Below are 18,298 nucleotides of genomic sequence, written 5' to 3'. Positions count from 1 at the left end.
ATTAAGTTCTGAACTCTCGAATAATCCATTTACAGCAGACGAGATAATAAAAATAATCAAAAAAGGCAAATCTAATGGGGCGCCAGGCCCAAATGGCATTCCACAAGCAGCTTACAAATATGCACCAGAATTCTGGGGTCCACGACTGGTGAAATTGTTTGCAGACGTGCAAATTTATAATCAAGTCCCGGAAAGCTGGCAAGGATCTATAATTGTGCCAACATACAAAGGTGGTGAAAGATCTAATCCCATCAATTATCGATTAATAGCGCTGCAGGACGTAGAGGCAAAATATTTAGCATCGCTTCTTTTAAACGATTTGGTAACTTGGTCAGGTGAAAGAGAGTTGATCCCTATTAATCAAACAGGGTTCAGAAAGGGGATCGGAACAACAGCAAATATCTTATCCATCAGCATGATAGCAGAAAAATGCATGAGCAGTAAACAGGACTTGAATTTGTGTTTTATAGATCTCCAAGCCGCCTTCGATAGTGTAGACCGAAACTTATTATGGTTGAAATTAGGAGCATGGTCCATACCAGAGAGCATCTTAAGGGGCCTGTTGCTATTCTATTCCGATACCTGGTCTCAAGTTAAAATAGGGGATGGTTCCCGGTTATCGAGAAAAGTCTTTACATCGATTGGCTTAAAGCAAGGGTGTGTCCTTGCGCCTCATCTGTTCAACCTTTTTATCTCAGATCTTTCCGGGAAATTGAATATCTGCAATGCACATCCTCCAAAACTGGGCAATTTACAGCCTACACATCTGGCATATGCTGATGATATTGTTCTCATGAGTCTAACAAAGGTGGGTCTAACTAGACTAGTAGCAGAACTCTCAGTTTTCCTGTCGGTAAACAAGTTGGCTCTAAGTGTTACACAAACTAAAACAATGTCAATAACCAACCGCCGTGTATCACAACACAATATATGGCTAGAAGGAAAACCATTGGAGAAAGTCTCATATTATAAGTATCTGGGCTACTTTATTGATGATAAGCTCGACTTAATAGACCAGAAAAAATATCTGACGCAAAGAGCAGGAGCCTTAATATTTGGGTTAAGCACTCTGTCGAAGAAATTGGAAGGTCCATCATTAAAACCACTATTAATCGTGATGGTGAATAAGGTTCTTCCCGCCCTGACATATGCAAGTGTAGCAATGCACGGAAAGGATGCGGACCTATTAAACAGCTTAATAACTAAAATGTATAAAAATGTACTTCGACTACCCAACATGGCTTCACCAGCGCAAATGCGCCTCGAATTTGGCTTAAAAAACTAAACACTGGGAAGATTATATTCATATATCAAGGTGTGGTACCAGATTAAGAAAAAAGCAACTGACAATAATCTTAATACCTTTTTATGGCAGGAGTTGAAAACGCATAAAAAATCAAAAGCAAACCAACAAATGACATCAAATTTTGTAAAAAAAAATTTTTTTGTAATCTTAAATCTGGCACGGGATGCAGGGAAAATAGGGGTTTTGGGTGGGGAAGTGTATTAAAATGTAGTGAAAAACTACACGTAAAAGTATACATTTTCTAAAAAATAATTAAAACGCATACCATTTTTACGTTTTTTAATTATATATATATTTTTTTGTAATATAAAATCTGGCACGGGATGCAGGGAAAATAGGGGTTTTGGGTGGGTAAGTGTATTAAAATGTGGTAAAAAACTACACGAAAAAAAAACGATTTTTGAAAAAATAAATAAATTAATATCAGATATTGTATTTTTAAATATATTAAATTAATAATTAATATATAACAAATAGTGAAATAAATAGCAAGAAAAAACACGGGAATACTGCATAATCATACGAGTATTAAAATTAATACTCGAGTATTTAAATAAATACTCGAGTAACAATAAAGAGTCATATTTTTGAAAAATAACATTTTAAAACGAAATGATTATCTAAAAAATAAGATTCTTAAATTAATAATAATTAGATTCTTAACTTCACGGTAAACCAATGATTTTAGAAACAAATAATTAAATTATTACCAATTAATTTATTTATTAATTAAATTAAATAAATAAAGATTTACAGAGACGGGATGGTAGTAAAATAATGCCCTAAATTATTGAAGTATAGTGAAATATTAAAAACAGCACGGAAATTACGCAAAATCATAGAGATATTATAACTAAAACCCGAGTCATGAAAAAAGTACTCGAGTAATGTAGAAAAATACTCATAGTTATTAACATTTACATATTACACCAATATAACGACGTAACAAAACGAAAACGAGAAAATGATTAATAAATAAATGATAAATATACTTTAAAGAGAAACAGAAAGATTAAACGAGCAGAGAAGCGCCATTTTACACACAGTAGAATCAAATGAAGTCCATCTACTATTCCCATGACCTACAATATCAACAAGACTTTCAAAATGGATGCCAAAACGGAACGAAACAGTGAAAAGTTTACTTCAAAAGAAAACATTTTAAATTATACGTTTCCACATTAAATGAATTAAAATAAAATTAGAAACGAAACGGTATAATTTAGACCACAAATGATGGTAATTATGAAAAGGTATAAATAAAAGTAACCCACCATTTTGAAGACAGTTGATTATCAACTAGCAGAGTGACCAGACGTGAAAACCTGACCCTCTGACCTCTTGAACTAATTGTCAACGAAAGCGAACCTAGAAGCATTTCTGTTTCACATTGAAGTAAGTTAATTAAAACGACATTTAAAAATGTTTAATGTTAACACATCAGCAACAATATGTAAAACAAATATATTTTTGAAATAGATTAATTAATATAATAGTATGCATTAAGAAAGGGAATATTAGAAAATAATGTCGAAAACTGTTACGAATCTTTTAAGATAGTGAACGGAAGTAGTATGAAAAAAATGTGTTTCTTTAAAATAAATTTATTTAAATATGTGAAACAGTATATTTTTAATAAAACGATCCAAAACATTAATTCCAGTTATAAACAGTTTTCTAACCAAGTGTGAAGAAAAACCCAAGAATTAAGTTGTATTTTTAAACAACGTATTTAGTGAACATGAATGATATGAAGGAAATTAATCTAATTAATTTTACAAAAAACAGAAGTAATAACTTTACATTCCAGCCGAATAAATAATCGATTCCTGATAAATATTTTTTTCACACAGAAAATCGAACTTGATTTTAGAAAACGAAAATCATTTCTAAACGAAATCGACAAGATTTTCAAAAGGTAAATGTTATGAAATGTAATGAAAATATACAGCCTGATTCATGAAGCGAAATAGCGCCCGCAATGGCTGCGAAAACGCAATTGCGGGTGCAAAAGACGGAATCGGCATTCAAGTACGAAATAGCGAAATCGCTAAAAAATAATTGCGATTGGAATAGCGAATACGCAGTAATAGTCGCAGACTCCGGGAAGTCGAGCATTTGCGATACGGAAATAGCGACCAACCACGGAATCTGCGAAATGATTAGCGAAACGCAATATTGTCGCAATCGGCATTCATGAAAGAAATACATTAGCGAAAAAGCGCAAAATCGCACGTTTGCGCGGCGCAATTTAAGGACAGCTCAAAGCAGGTGGTAACCATAAAAGCCATGATGAAGGCAAATTTGAAAAACTGTTAGCCAATCACCAACAGGTCCAGGCCTGACCAATCACACATAAGGACATTCAGCTGCAGCATTAGGCGTTCCACAATGCCTGGGATGTACATGGTGGTGAGGCGGCGAAGGCTACAGCGAGCAGCACGGAGGAGACGCATGAGGCAGGCAAGGATTTACCGGCTGCGGGTCACCTTGCTGGGCCAAACCAGAGAACAGATATATGCAAAATACAGGCTGAATGGGGAAATGATCACCTGGCTGATACAAGAACTCGACCCCATCATGCAGCACCCAACAAGGCGAAACAATTCTGTGCCCACACATGTGCAGGTATTGTGCAGCCTGCACCTCCTGGCCTCCGGCAGTTTCCAGGGCATAGTAGCCGCTGCTGGGGGGATATCCCAGCCCACCATGTCATGCTGCCTCCACACTTTTGTTGACGCCATGCTCAGCCAGCTCCACCGGCACATCACATTTCCCACGGGCCAACAGGAATTGGACCTCACTAAACTACAATTTTATAATGTTGCCCATTTTCCCCATGTCCTCGGCTGCATAGACTGTACCCACGTCGCCATCTGCCCACCAGCTGGCACGGAGTATATGTACCGCAACAGAAAGTCCTACCACTCCCTCAACATACAGATGGTCTGCAATGCCAAGAGCATCATCACTGACATTGTGGCCCAGTACCCAGGGAGTACCCATGACTCCTTCATCTTCAGGCACAGCGGACTCCACACACGACTGATCAGGGGAGAGTTTGGGGAAGGACACCTACTTGGTAAGTACACTTTGTCGACAATGTCACATTGCTATGAAGTAACTGCGCTGCACAGGCAATCAACATCTGCTCCTCTCATTCAGGTGACAGTGGCTACGCCCTACGGGAATACCTCCTGACCCCTTACCTCAACCCTGCCACACCTCAGCAACGGCGCTACAATGTTGCGCACATCCGGACAAGGAACTGTATTGAAAGGACATTTGGCCTGCTCAAGAGCAGGTTCCGTATACTGCACAAGACAGGTGGGGCCATGTATTACAGTCCTGCAGCGTGCTGCCGCATTGTGGCTGTCTGTGCAATGCTTCATAACATTGCAACAAAGCGCCGGATACCAGTTGACATCTCAGGCAGTGAATCTGAGGGGGATGACCGGCCACCAGCAAATGTGCACCATGCACGTGGGGAGAACCCAGCTGAAGGCCACAGACGTCGCAACCACATCACAGCTAACAATTTCTAGCCCACCCCCTTCCCCCACCCCACATATCACAATTGCATGCAAAATGTAATGATTACACAAGGCGAATGTGTGCAGCAAAATAAATGTAATTGTTTGAATCACAACAGAAAAGGGTCATGGTAACAACTATTTACAAAAAAATCCAGTATTCCAGCATACTGCATGTTAAGGTTCATGGCAGGCTTTGCTTCAGCCTGCGCCTGTGTCCCTGACACAATGTCATTGGTGCTTCCTGCGCACATTTCCCAGGCGCCTTTGAGGCTCATCCTCATCCTGGGCAGATGGACCAGGCGTAGCCCTGGTGCTGCGCCTAGGTGGGGGGGCCTGCGTGGCAGAGTTGCTGCTCACGCTGGAGGCAGCCTCACTCGCATCATCTCCCCCTACGATGGCCGGTAGCACAGGTGTGAGCAGTGGGATCACGGCGGTGGTCAAGTGCTCCAGCACCCGGGTAATCTCCTCGCAGCACTGGACCAGTTGGTGCTGCTGGGTCATAGAGCGCCGCGACAGCTGGGTGGTGGCATTTGCTGCCACATAATTTGAGCGACTATAGGTCGACATCTGGCTCAACAGCTGGTGGTGTCGCCTGCGTGCAACACTGCGCTGCTTCCCGAGCGCAGCAGTATTGGCCTCCATTGCCGCCGTCATGCGCTCAATGGCCGCCGTCATGCGGTCCACCCGCTGGCCGACTCCCGCCACATTGCGGCCGATCTTTTGCAGCTGGAGCTGGATGGCTCCTTGCTGCTGCGACTGCCGCTGGTGTAGACGGAGCATTCGCCGCTCCACGCTCATGCAGGCATGGAGATGCCCATTGCCCCTCCTGCTGTTGGGCCGCTGTGCAGCGGATGTGGCTGGCCCAGATCGTGTAGGACGAGCTGCAGGTGTTGTAGCAGCTGGTGTCGCAGGTGCGGCAGGCACTGGAGGTACATTGGTGGGGGGCCTGGCCTTGGCAGCCGGTGGGCCTGCAGAAGTTGCAGCAGGTAAGGTGGGGGGCCTGGCCTTGGCAGCCGGTGGGCCTGCAGAAGTTGCAGCAGGTAAGGTGGGGGGCCTGGCTGCTGCTGTTGGCGCAGCGGCAGGGGCTGGTGGCTGGGTAGCGGGTAGGGATTCCTCCTCCTGGGCCTCCTCGATGATCACCAGCCTCTCGCTGTCACTGCTATCATCCGCACCTGTGAGGGTAAGTGGATACTCATTAGGGGCATGTGACTGTCAGACGTGCAGATGTTACATGCATGCTGGGTGACATTCCCAGGATGGCTGTGGATTTGTGCGCTTAGGAACCTTTCTGGCCGCATTGTGGTACTACTACATTGTGGACATACTACGTCTCCCACAATGCCTCAGGGCATATCCTGATGCACAACATAGGCATGAATAAGGGCCAATGAGTGCGCCTATTTGGGCAAGAACGGTCATAGGGGACAGGGTCGCAGTCGCATGCCACTTACCTTGGGTGTTTTGGGTGGGGCGGGAGGAGTCCAGAGTGGTCACGCCAACACACGCCTCCCTCTCCAAGGTGTCCTCTACCTGGTCCTCCAGGGGGGTGTTGGGTGGGACAGTCGGTCCACCACCTCCAGTGCCTGATGACTCACCGAGGCGCGCCGCCACCTTCTCCTTGGCACGCCCTCGGAGGTCGTACCAGCGCTTTTTGAGCTCCTCCACCGACCTGTCCGCAACGCCCACTGAGTTCACGCTGGAGGCAATCCCCACCCAGATCCTCCGCTTCTCCTGTTCTGGGACCCTCCTGGAGTTGGCACCAAATAGCTGGTCGTGTTTGGCCACCACCCCTTCTATGAAGTTCTCCAGCTCCTGTTCGGAGAACTTCAGTTTGCGCTTGCGGCTAGCGCTGTTGCTGGGGCCAGGCAGAGGATCGTCAGACATGGCGGTCGCTATTTCGGCCGGGTCGGGAGTCGCTAGCGGCGGTTTAGCGGCAGCTTTCCGTCGTGTAGAGTCGGATGGTAGCGTCACTGTGGTGTTTGGGGGTGGGATTTGGCTGCTTCCTGGCTGTGATGTCATCACGGTGCTCGGAATGCGTCTTCCCGTATTTCCGGATCCCGCAAGAATGCGACTCGCAATCCCGATCGCACGGGATTGCGAGTCGCAATCCCATGCGATCGGGATTGCGAGTCGCTATCCCGTGCGATCGGGATTGCGAGTCGCAATCCCGATCGCTGGTGCCCGGAAATTGCGATTATTCTGCGTTTTTTGTAGGTCGCTAACGGCTTTTGCGCCTGCGTGCGAGTCGCTATTTTTTCCCCGAAAAGTACATGAATGCCGTTTTGCGTTTTCTCAATAGCGAGTCGCTATTATTCGCTATTAGGGACACGCAAAACGGCATGTACATGAATCAGGCTGATAATTATTTAAAAAAATAAAGCCATAAAAAACGATTTAAGTATTTTGAAATAATAATGGAAATTGCAACAGTACATAAAGTGTGGTAAAAAGTAGATTTATTTTTAATATAAAACTTGTGAGTTATTAGTAGATCATAATCCATTGAAAACAGATTTTTTATAAATGACAAATATATTTTTTAGGTATTGCAAAATATCTCCTCAAACAGTGCCAAGTCGAAAAAAAAAGTGCTAATACCAGTAGACAAAGCACGTTAAAGAAAAATATTTGCCAAAGAATTGGACTATCAACAAGGTAGGTGCTGGATAGTATAAAAGTGCTTATGTTATATCTTATTCTAGTTATATACATAAGTAGAGTAAATGAATTAGGATAAGCGAAAAAAACAAGCCACGTTAGTAAACGTACCCTCCCTCTGCCCCCACCCCCTTAAAAAATCAACCAATAAATATATAAGTTACAAGTGGGCAGATCGATTAAATCTACATAGAATAACTTTGAGAAACGTAACAGTGATTAATATTAAAACGTTGCATTTATATTTATATCCTTTGCAACTGATGCAAACCACAATTATTTTTAGATACTTCAATTTAAAATCTGAAGCAGTGTCAATTTAAAAAATACTGAAAATACCAATCGACTCTGCACGACATAGAAAAAGATAACAAAAAGCAAGGACTATTAGTAAGGTAAGTGCGGGATAGTATAAAAGTGCCACTAAGAAATCGTATTTAAATAATGTGCATTATTATAGTAAGTTGATAAGCTTAAACGGAAAAACATGGCAGTGTAATAAAGCTCTCATGCGTTGTAATCGTTATTTCCCCTCTCCCCCCCCTCCTGAAAATGAAATAATAAATACAAAACTAAAAGAATGAAAACATAGTGCTTAGAGAATGACCACATTGCTGATGTCTACGGAAAGTAAAAGATTGATAAAACATGTCAGTAATTTTTAAACACCAATAAACATTAGTCTTTTTTTCAAAGTTCAAAACAGATAAAGAAATGAAACATTTTCCAAAGATATAACAGCTTTTCCATTCGTTTATTTAGAGCCAAACGAGAACAACCAAAACCGAAAAAGGGACCGAAAAACAGCCAATACCCAAACAAGTTACAAGAGTTTAAAGAAAACAACAAAGCAACCTTCAAAACTCAAAGGTAATTTTTAAAAATAAACACATCTCATTTTTAGATTACATTGCAAATAATACATAATGTTAAATCAGAATAAGTGCAGTATAGTGAAAAAATGCCACTTACTATTCCAACTCCAGGAAAGTGCATGAGTAGGGAAAGTGCTGGATAGTGTCGAAGTGCCACTTACTATTCTAACTCCATGAAAGTGCATGATCTGAGAAAGTGCTGGATAATGAAAAGGTTCCACTTTCTATTCTAACTCCTGGTAAGTGCATGAGTAGAGAAAGTGCTGGATAGTGTACAAGTGCCACTTACTATTCCAACTCCAGGAAAGTGCATGAGTAGGGAAAGTGAAGGATAGTGAACAGGTGCCACTTACTATTCCAACTCCAGGAAAGTGCATGAATAGAGAAAGTACTAAATTGTGAAAAGGTGCCACTTACTATTGTAACTCCAGGAAAGTGCATATGTAGAGAAAGTGCTGGATAGTGTAGAAGTGCCACTTACTATTCTAACTCCAGGAAAGTGATTATTTAGAGTAAGTGGTGGATAATAAAAAGGTGCCACTTACTATTCCAACTCCAGAAAAGTGCATGAGTAGGGAAAGTGCTGGATAGTGTCGAAGTGCCACTTACTATTCCAACTCTAGGAAAGTGTATGAGTAGAGAAAGTGCTAGATAGTCAAAAGATGCAACTTACTATTCCAACTCAAAGAAAGTGCATAAGTAGGGAAAGTGCAGGATAGTGAAGAGGTGCCACTTACTATTCCAAATCCAGGAAAGTACATGATTAGGGAAAGTGCTGGATAGTGTGGAAGTGCAACTTACTATTCTAACTCCAGGAAAGTGCATGATCTAAGAAAGTGCTGGACAGTGAAAAGATGCGACTTAACATTCAAACTCCAGGAAAGTGCATGAGTAGGGAAAGTGCTGGATAGTGTGGAAGTGCCACTTACTATTCTAACTTTAGAAAAGTGCATAAATATGGAAAGTGCTGGATAGTGAAGAGGTACCACTTACTATTACAAGTCCAGGAAAGTGCATGAATAAATAAAGTGATATATAATGAAGAAATGACACTTTCTATTATAACTTCAGTTTAAATAATATTTTCAAAAACATAGAAAAACATACTAATTTGTATTTTCTGTTTTCTTTTTTCAACAGAAAATGTCAAGCCAGGCCACTGCAACTTATACCAAATCAAGAAAAGGGAACAGACTCCTTAAACATTGTGGGTATATATATTGTAATGAAAGGATAAGTGAACCAAGGAGACATTGGAGGTGTGTGCAATATTATTCTTCCCGTTGCAGCGGCAGAGCGGTTACTGTTGGTGACAACGTAATCAAAACCTCTGAACATAACCACTCTGCTTCTGCAATGGAGATAGAAATACGCGAAGCAATCAACAAAATGAAAGATATTGCATCCACTCCAATGAAACTCCTGGTCAGATATTAAGAGAGGTTGCACAACATGTCCCTGGACATGTTGCTTGTAATATGCCAACAATCCCAAATTTGCGTAGAATTATTCAACGTAAAAAGCAGACAAGTAACACACACACAGTTACTCCACAAACTTTTGCTGACATTATAATACCACATGATTTAACTCTTTCTTGCTCTAATGAACCTTTCCTACTCTATGATAACCAAAACTCTCTTAAACGAATTCTAATATTTAGCACTCCCCGTAACCTTTTTAAATTAGAGAATACTGAAATTTGGATGATGGATGGAACGTTTGGAAAGGGGCGACCACTCGGTCCCCCCGAACGTATGGTTGGGGGCCCGATCCTCCCGGGAAACCATTTTGGGCGGGGGACGTGTCCCGGCTGGTATGCCCGAAGTGGCGTAGCCGGGGCGCACCTTTTCCCGCCCAAGAGGGGTTGTCCTAGACACCTACACCGATGGCCACGCCCAGTAGGCGTACCGGCGGAGGGTTCACGCCCTCCTGAAGAAGAATAAAGAGAGCGGGAACCCGAAGAAGCGTCCTCTTGTTCCTGTGCTTGGAAGCTGCACCCACTCGTTGCACGTGAGCCCTCGACGGAACAAGGAGCCATTTTTGAGAACTTGTAATTCTTGTGTTTCTCTTTCAGTGACTTCGCGAGGAGAGTCCCGGACCGTCTTGATCGACTTGGAGTGGATAATCGATAACCATGTCTGGCAAGAAGGCAGGAAAGGGAACTGAGAATGACCAGGTGCTTCGCATGCTGGTGAACAGAATGACGAGAATAGAACGAAGCCTCGGTCAAGTTCCAGCGCTTGGTCGTGATATGGCGGGCATTAAGAAGCAACTGGCCGCAATGAACAAGCCTGGTAACCCGAAGAAGGTAATAGGCCCGGCATTGCCGGGAATCGTCCCAGAGGGTAGAGGGAAACGGGTCAAGAGGAGGGCGTCAGGGGAGGTTCCGGTCCCTGAGGTGCCCCCGGTCAGCCCGGACGTACCAGCTGATACCCCGGTGCCAACCCCAGACGCGGGTCAACCGATTCCGGTTGTGATTACGCCCGCCAGCGACGAGGACATGCCTCCCGAACTGGCCACCCAGTTGGCCGCATGGCTCAACAAAAAGTCAGGGGGTGCTACGGCGCCCGGAGACGCGGCCGAGGAGGCCAAGTTACTAATGAAGCAGTTGCGGCAGTCGCGAGATGCCGCGAAGGCGAATCTCCCTCTTGTCCCCCCACAGGTGACCCAGGAAGGACTGGCAGCTGGCATCGAGAAAACGGCAGGAACAGCGACCGAACCGGGTAAGCTCGCTTTGCCAGTGGCAGGGGAGGGCTAATTGCCCTCTAGACGGGAGAGGGTGGTTCAACATATCCCGTTGGCCACGAAAGAATTGATATGGGCAGACAAGTATGTTAATATGTTTTCATTGTTGACTGACCATCGCGAGATGGAGTATGCTAAAACGCAGAAAGATTTGTGGCACCCGAGTGTCTGGCGAGCCAAAATGGCGGGATTCAGGGTGGATGAGACGATAACAAATTGGGCCTAGGCCTTTGCAATGTTTACTGCTATTATTGGCGAGCGTAAGCCCGAGGTATTACCCGAACTGTCTTGTTATCAGGCACGTATAATGGATTTTTATGAAACATATGAGGGGAATGAATGGATGGGTTACGACATGAAATTCCGTAAAGCGAAAGAGTACGATTCATCTCTGACATGGGATTGCCTCGACTCAATATCTTGGCAAAAGCAGCTCCTGCCTGGTGCGGCGAGGACGTCCTCGCCGGGTGGGAGTGGATCAGGGGTTTCCCGCCAACAGCCTGCGGTGCCCTTTCGAGCGGGCGCCGGTGGCGATCACCAGCCGAGAACCGGCAGGAATGGGGGAAAGCGGGGGGTCTGTTGGGGCTTCAATAGAGGCAACTGTACCAGACCGCAAGGGGCATGTAAGTTCAAAAATGCGTGTGCGGGTTGTGAGAATTCCTCGCACCCGGAGAGTTCATGCAGGTCAAAAATTAGCGGGTCGGGAGGTAGAGGAGGGTCCAAACAAGACTGATGGGGATCATTGTGTACTATTGCCTACCCCCGTTGATATCATGGCTATGACTCCTTGGCTAAACAAATACCCTGATTATGTCTCCGCTGGGGTGTTGAGGAAGGGATTCCTATATGGCTTCCACATCCCGGCGGGGGATTTTCATGGGGAACCGTTTTGTAAAAACCAGCTTTCGGCACAACATAATCCAGGTGTGGTGGAGAAAAAGATTGCAAAAGAGGTCATCCTAGTCCGGGTCGCTGGCCCATATCAGGACCCGCCAGTGGCGAATTTCGTCTGTTCCCCATTAGGAGTGGTCCCCAAAAAAAGACCCGGGGGAGTTTAGGCTGATCCATAATCTGTCAGCTCCAAGGGGTTTCTCAGTGAACGAGGCGATTGACCCAGAAGTCTGTTCGGTGCGGTACGCATCCTTTGATGATGCCGTCACCATGTTGAATCGCCTGGGCCCCCGGAGCGCTGATGGCGAAATCAGATATCGAGTCGGCGTTCCGGTTGCTCCCGGTACACCCACAGGATCAGCGTCTGCTAGGTTTTGTGTTCCAAGGATGTCACTACATGGATAGATGCATGCCGATGGGTTGCTCCATCTCTTGTGCTTATTTTGAAAAATTCAGCTGTTTTTTAGAGTGGGCTTTCACCGAGGCCACAGGCCATAGGCATGTTATGCATTACCTAGATGACTTTCTGTTCTTGGGATCATCCGGCGACACGAAATGTGCGCAGGCGCTACAGGATTTTTGCAGCCTCATGGGGGAATTTGGAGTGCCATTGGCACCAGGTAAGACGGTCGGACCATCTTCTTCACTGGAGTTTCTTGGAATTGAGCTCGATTCTGTGGAGGGATGTTTCCGTTTGCCAGTGGGAAAGGTAGCGAAATTTAGGGCTTCCCTGGAACTGTGCCTTAGTAAGGAGAAAGTGACCCTGCACCAGTTACAGCAAGCAGTGGGTCAGCTTAACTTTGCCTTGAGAGTAATACCAATGGCCCACCCTTTTTCACGCTCTATTGCACAAGCTATGGTTGGTCTCAAGGAAGGACACCACCGCACGAGACTGTCTGCAGAGGTTCGCCAGGATATGCGCATTTGGTTGGCATTCCTGGTGAACTTCAACGGTCGAGTAGTGTGGAACAAGCCGCCAGCATCTTCAGAGGAGCTGGGCTTGTGGACCGACTCGGCGGGTAGCGTGGGATTTGGCGCCATCTTTGGTAATCGATGGTCGGCGCAAACATGGCCGACGTGGTGGCACACCAGCGGTCTCACAGGTAACATAGGGTTCCTCGAGCTATTCCCTATTTTTGTCGCTCTGATGGCATGGCCGGACGAGTTCAGAGACCGCTCCGTGGTATTTTGGTCTGATAATATGACTGTTGTCGAATGTATTAACAATCAGGCAGCACGCTGCAAATGGATCTTGAGATTGTTGAAGGAAGTTGTGCTGCTTTGCATGAGACTGAATGTACAGTTCAGGGCAAAACACGTGCCAGGTGTACTGAATCATGCGGCTGATGCACTCTCTTGTTCACATATGCAGGCGTTCAGGGGTTATCTACCTACAGCGGACCTAGCGGCGGCACCATTCCCCGAAGCACTCTGGCTAATCGGTGCCCCGGATTACAAGACCTCGTGGCAGCAAGTTTAGCCCCCAGGACGAGGAAGGCATACGAAGGAGCGTTTTGTTCCTATTGTGCATTTTTGGGTCCGGCAGGGAATCAGAAATGGGGTCAGGAGGATTCCTTCTTGGGGTTCCTAGTAGCATTGCACAGGGAAGGCCGATCAGCAGCAACGGCCAATAGACACAGGGCCGCCATTTCATTCATGGCGCAGGTGCATGGCATCAAAGACCCAACAGCCTTATTTTTGGCAAGTTAAGCCCTTCGTGCCTGGCAGCGCCTCGAGGGCCGTAAGCAAGACGAGAGGCGCCCGATTGGCTTAGAAAGGTTGTCCCTACTTATGGCGAGACTACCCATGACATGCTCCTCCCAATTCGAAGCAGTTCTGTTCCGGGCAGCTTTCGCATTAGCATTCCAGGGGGCTATGCGGGTGAGCGAACTGGTCGCAAAGAATAAGAAAGATGTGGAGGGAGGCTTGTGCAGGGATCGCATCCTAATTAGGGGTGATTTGATGGTAGTCACGATAGCTAGGTCCAAGACAGACCAGGGAGCTATGGGAAACAGTGTTGTTGTCCAACGCATGCGAGGGTCCCCCACGTGCCCGATAAGGTGCATTGAAGAATACTTGGCACTGAGGGCGGATACATGGGGGGGAGTTTGCTGAGGCACATGGATGCCACCCCACTGACGAGGTTTCAGTTCCAGAGGGTGCTAGCACTGACAATCGCGGCGGCGGGCATGGACCCGTGCGATTTTGGGACCCACTCCTTTAGGATAGGGCTGCTACTGAGGCTACAGGCAGGGGTCAGAGTGCGGAAGAGGTGAAACAGTTAGGACGATGGTCCTCGAATTGTTTTAAAAGGTATGTGCGATTGCACATGTTGTGAAGTCAAGTTACATGCACTCACGCTTCTTGTCTTCTGTTTGATTTACAGTTTCGCGAGCATGTCATGCGGGGCGGAATTGGCAGTCGACCCTGCACCAGGGGACCAGTGGTCAGAGATCACCTGCTGAGGAGCGAGTGGTGTGGGTCGTGGGCCACTCATACGTGAGGCGGGCCGGGGACGTATTCAAGGCAGGTGACGTGACTCACGCAGCTGGGGAATACGGGTACAGAGTGGCCTTCCACGGCAGGGCGGGCTCTGTATTGACCAGTTCGAATCCTTTATTGAGGGTCTCTTAGGGCGGCAGAGGTCACCGCCATCTGTAATCATAGTACACCTGGGGGGCAATGACTTGGTGACACTCGGTAGACGAGTATTACTCGAGCGAGTTTTGTCGGCCGTTAGCTGGTTAGCGAAAAGAATCCCGGGGTGCACAATTGCCTGGTCCCACATTATTCCCAGAAGGGTTTGGCGGGGGGGCCTTTCAGTATCAGCTCTAAACCATTCCGTGAAGAAGGTTAACAACAAAATTGGTAGATTGTTTCGCTCTGCTCAGTTGCATAGCATTCCGCATGGGTGTATTCGGGGTGATCACATGTATCTCAATGATGGGGTTCACCTGTCCCGGGAGGGGAATGTCTTACTCATAGGAGACTTCATAGCATGGCTAAAGAGTTTGAAGAAGCATGACCTTTAGGAGGAGTTTGTGGGGGGGCCGGATAGCCGGTCAACTATCCGGCCTGTGGCGGTAAGGTCATGATCGGTGAGCAGTAATTTCAAGGTCCCTAGAGGGGGGCGCCACCCACTATGGATGGGAGCGCCCGGGGGGAGGCGGCCATTGGCCCCTCCCACTGGGAGGCGGCACCCACTAAGAATGGGTCGCCTAGGGGGAGACGGCCATAGGCCCCTTCCAGGGGAGGAGGCGGCTATATGCCCCGCGACGGCGGATGTGATAGAGAGTGTGGGGTGGGGGGGGAGTCCACGCTGCCTTCCTACAGATACCTCACACGGGTGCTCGGACGACCTTTAAGATGGCGTCGAGCGGAAATGGGGGCCCCCAACAAGACAAGGGAAATCGGAGTGGCACAGAGGGTACAGTCCTCTGCGCGGCCGCCACTCACACCGTGAGGGCGAGAGTTTTTGGAAGTAGGGATCTGACACCGGTTGCGACCTTGCCGTTGGCCCTTAATGCTAGGATGTACAATTTTAATTTAGAAATGTATGCATTTGGAGGATGTTAGACTCGGCTAGGAAACCTTTGTATTAGAGATCTGTTAAGGTTAGCCAATGAACATGTCTTCATCGAAATGTAATAAATGAAAATTGTACTTGATATGAAACTTTTATTTAATGTTTTAATTTTGTTTCATATTTTAATAAATACGGCCGGGAGGGTGACTCCCTCCCGCCTTCCAAAAGTTCAGCAACTGCGTCCGACTTCCCATTCTTGGGGATTGTGTTGGGAGGGGGTGACAGGCATCCCGGCCATATGGAAAGGGGCGACCACTTGGTCCCCCCGAACGTATGGTTGGGGGCCCCGATCCTCCCGGGAAACCATTTTGGGCGGGGGGCGTGTCCCGGCTGGTATGCCCGAAGTGGCGTAGCCGGGGCGCGCCTTTTCCCGCCTAGGAGGGGTTGTCCTAGACACCTACACCGATGGCCACGCCCAGTAGGCGTACCGGCGGAGGGTTCACGCCCTCCTGAAGAAGAATAAAGAGAGCGGGAACCCGAAGAAGCGTCCTCTTGTTCCTGTGCTTGGAAGCTGCACCCACTCGTTGCACGTGAGCCCTGGACGGAACAAGGAGCCATTTTTTACCCACCCACCAGCCCCTTATGGCAATGTTCGTTTGCAATAAAATTTTGCTCTGATAACATCTTTTTCCCTCCGTATAGCAGGAGATTGAATGTCTAGATGGATGATATGACTTTTTTCTGTCTATTTTTTCTTTCAGGAGTAAACAGCTTGATACAATTAAGTATGCTGATATTTTCTTCCTTAGTAGGTGAACAAATGTCGTATTTATTTTTTGGTCGGGCGGTAAGGTCATGATCGGTGAGCAGTAATTTCAAGGTCCCTAGAGGGGGGCGTCACCCACTATGGATGGGAGCGCCTGGGGGGAGGCGGCCATTGGCCCCTCACACTGGGAGGCGGCACCCACTAAGAATGGGTCGACTAGGGGGAGACGGCCATAGGCCCCTTCCAGGGGAGGAGGCGGCTATATGCCCCTCCTATGAATTTCCCGGGGCCCGAATATCCGCGACGGCGGATGTGATAGAGAGTGTGGGGTGGGGGAGGGGGGGGAGTCCACGCTGCCTTTCTACAGATACCTCATACGGGTGCTCGGACGACCTTTAAGATGGCGTCGAGCGGAAATGGGGGCCCCCAACAAGACAAGGGAAATCGGAGTGGCACAGAGGGTACAGTCCTCTGCGCGGCCGCCACCGTGAGGGCGAGAGTTTTTGGTAGTAGGGATCTGACACCGGTTGCGACCTTGCCGTTGGCCCTTAATGCTAGGATGTACAATTTTAATTTAGAAATGTATGCATTTGGAGGATGTTAGACTCGGCTAGGAAACCTTTGTATTAGAGATCTGTTAAGGTTAGCCAATGAACATGTCTTCATCGAAATGTAATAAATGAAAATTGTAATTGATATGAAACTTTTATTTAATGTTTTAATTTTGTTTCATATTTTAATAAATACAGCCGGGAGGGTGACTCCCTCCCGCCTTCCAAAAGTTCAGCAACTGCGTCCGACTTCCCATTCTTGGGGATTGTGTTGGGAGGGGGTGACAGGCATCCCGGCCATATAAATGTACGCCCCATCCTTTCACCCAAATTTACAGCATTCATGCTCAAATTAACAATAATGTAGTTCCCTTAGTATATAGTTTGCTACCAGATAAGCAATCTGCAACCTACACTGAATTTTTTATCAGTGATTAAAGGGAAAACATCTGGAAAAAGTCCTAGGAAAATCATTTTAGATTTTGAATTGACTATGATCAATGTGATCAACAAATTGTACGTGGATACCCAAATTCAGGGATGTTTTCTTCATTTTTCCCAGGAATATTGGCGTAAACTTCAAAAAACACCCCTGGTTACAGATTACTGCTCTGATAGCAAATTACAGGTTGAATTAAAAAAATTAACAGCACTTTGTTTTGTACCTCCTGATAGTGTAGATGAGTACTACACTGCAATTTCTGAATCGGAATATTTTGTAGAAAATGAAGAAAAATTGGCTCCCATTTTTAATTACTTCGAGGACACATGGATTGGGCGTCTAAGCAGATCAGGTTGCAGGAGGAACCCACGTTTCCATGTGGAGTGGTGGAACTGCTACTCAACCTGCTTGGAAGGAGGTGCAAAAACAAATAATGCCATAGAGGGATGGCACAACTCCTTCAGTCATACAATTGGCAAACAACATCCAAATTTCTACTCTTTCTTGAAAACTTTGAAGAAGGAGCAAAGTTTTCAAGAAATGAGACTTGCACAGGCATTAACAGGTAGCCTAAATCCACGACCTTCAAGACAAACAAAGGAGATGTCCGAGAGACTATTGGCTGTACTACAACAATTTTCATTGAGTGTGGCATTAGACTACCTGGAGAATGTTGCTAACATATTACATTTCTAATATTTAATCACAATCTTACTTTCCTGCTTTGTCCTAAATTTATTTTTTAAACATTTAATTCAATTGGCATTTTTTAAAAACATTTTTTAAATTAAAATTCGTCGGGTTCCCTTACCTTAAGAAGTCTTATTTTTTTCAGCTGGACCATTTACAAATTGAGAAAAATCCATTTCGATTTTCTTTCCAAATAAAAACCCTTACAATCCATTTTGAAGTCGTTTTGTTTTTAAAAAAAAATAATTTATTTTTCATTCCATTAAATTTAAAATGGAATATCTGTAGTTTTTGTAAACATTTTGAACG

The sequence above is a fragment of the Lissotriton vulgaris genome, chromosome 3_1 (genome assembly GCF_964263255.1).
Source record: "Lissotriton vulgaris chromosome 3_1, aLisVul1.2, whole genome shotgun sequence".
Lineage (NCBI taxonomy): Eukaryota > Metazoa > Chordata > Amphibia > Caudata > Salamandridae > Lissotriton > Lissotriton vulgaris.
Note: the sequence above shows the minus strand (reverse complement) of the source record.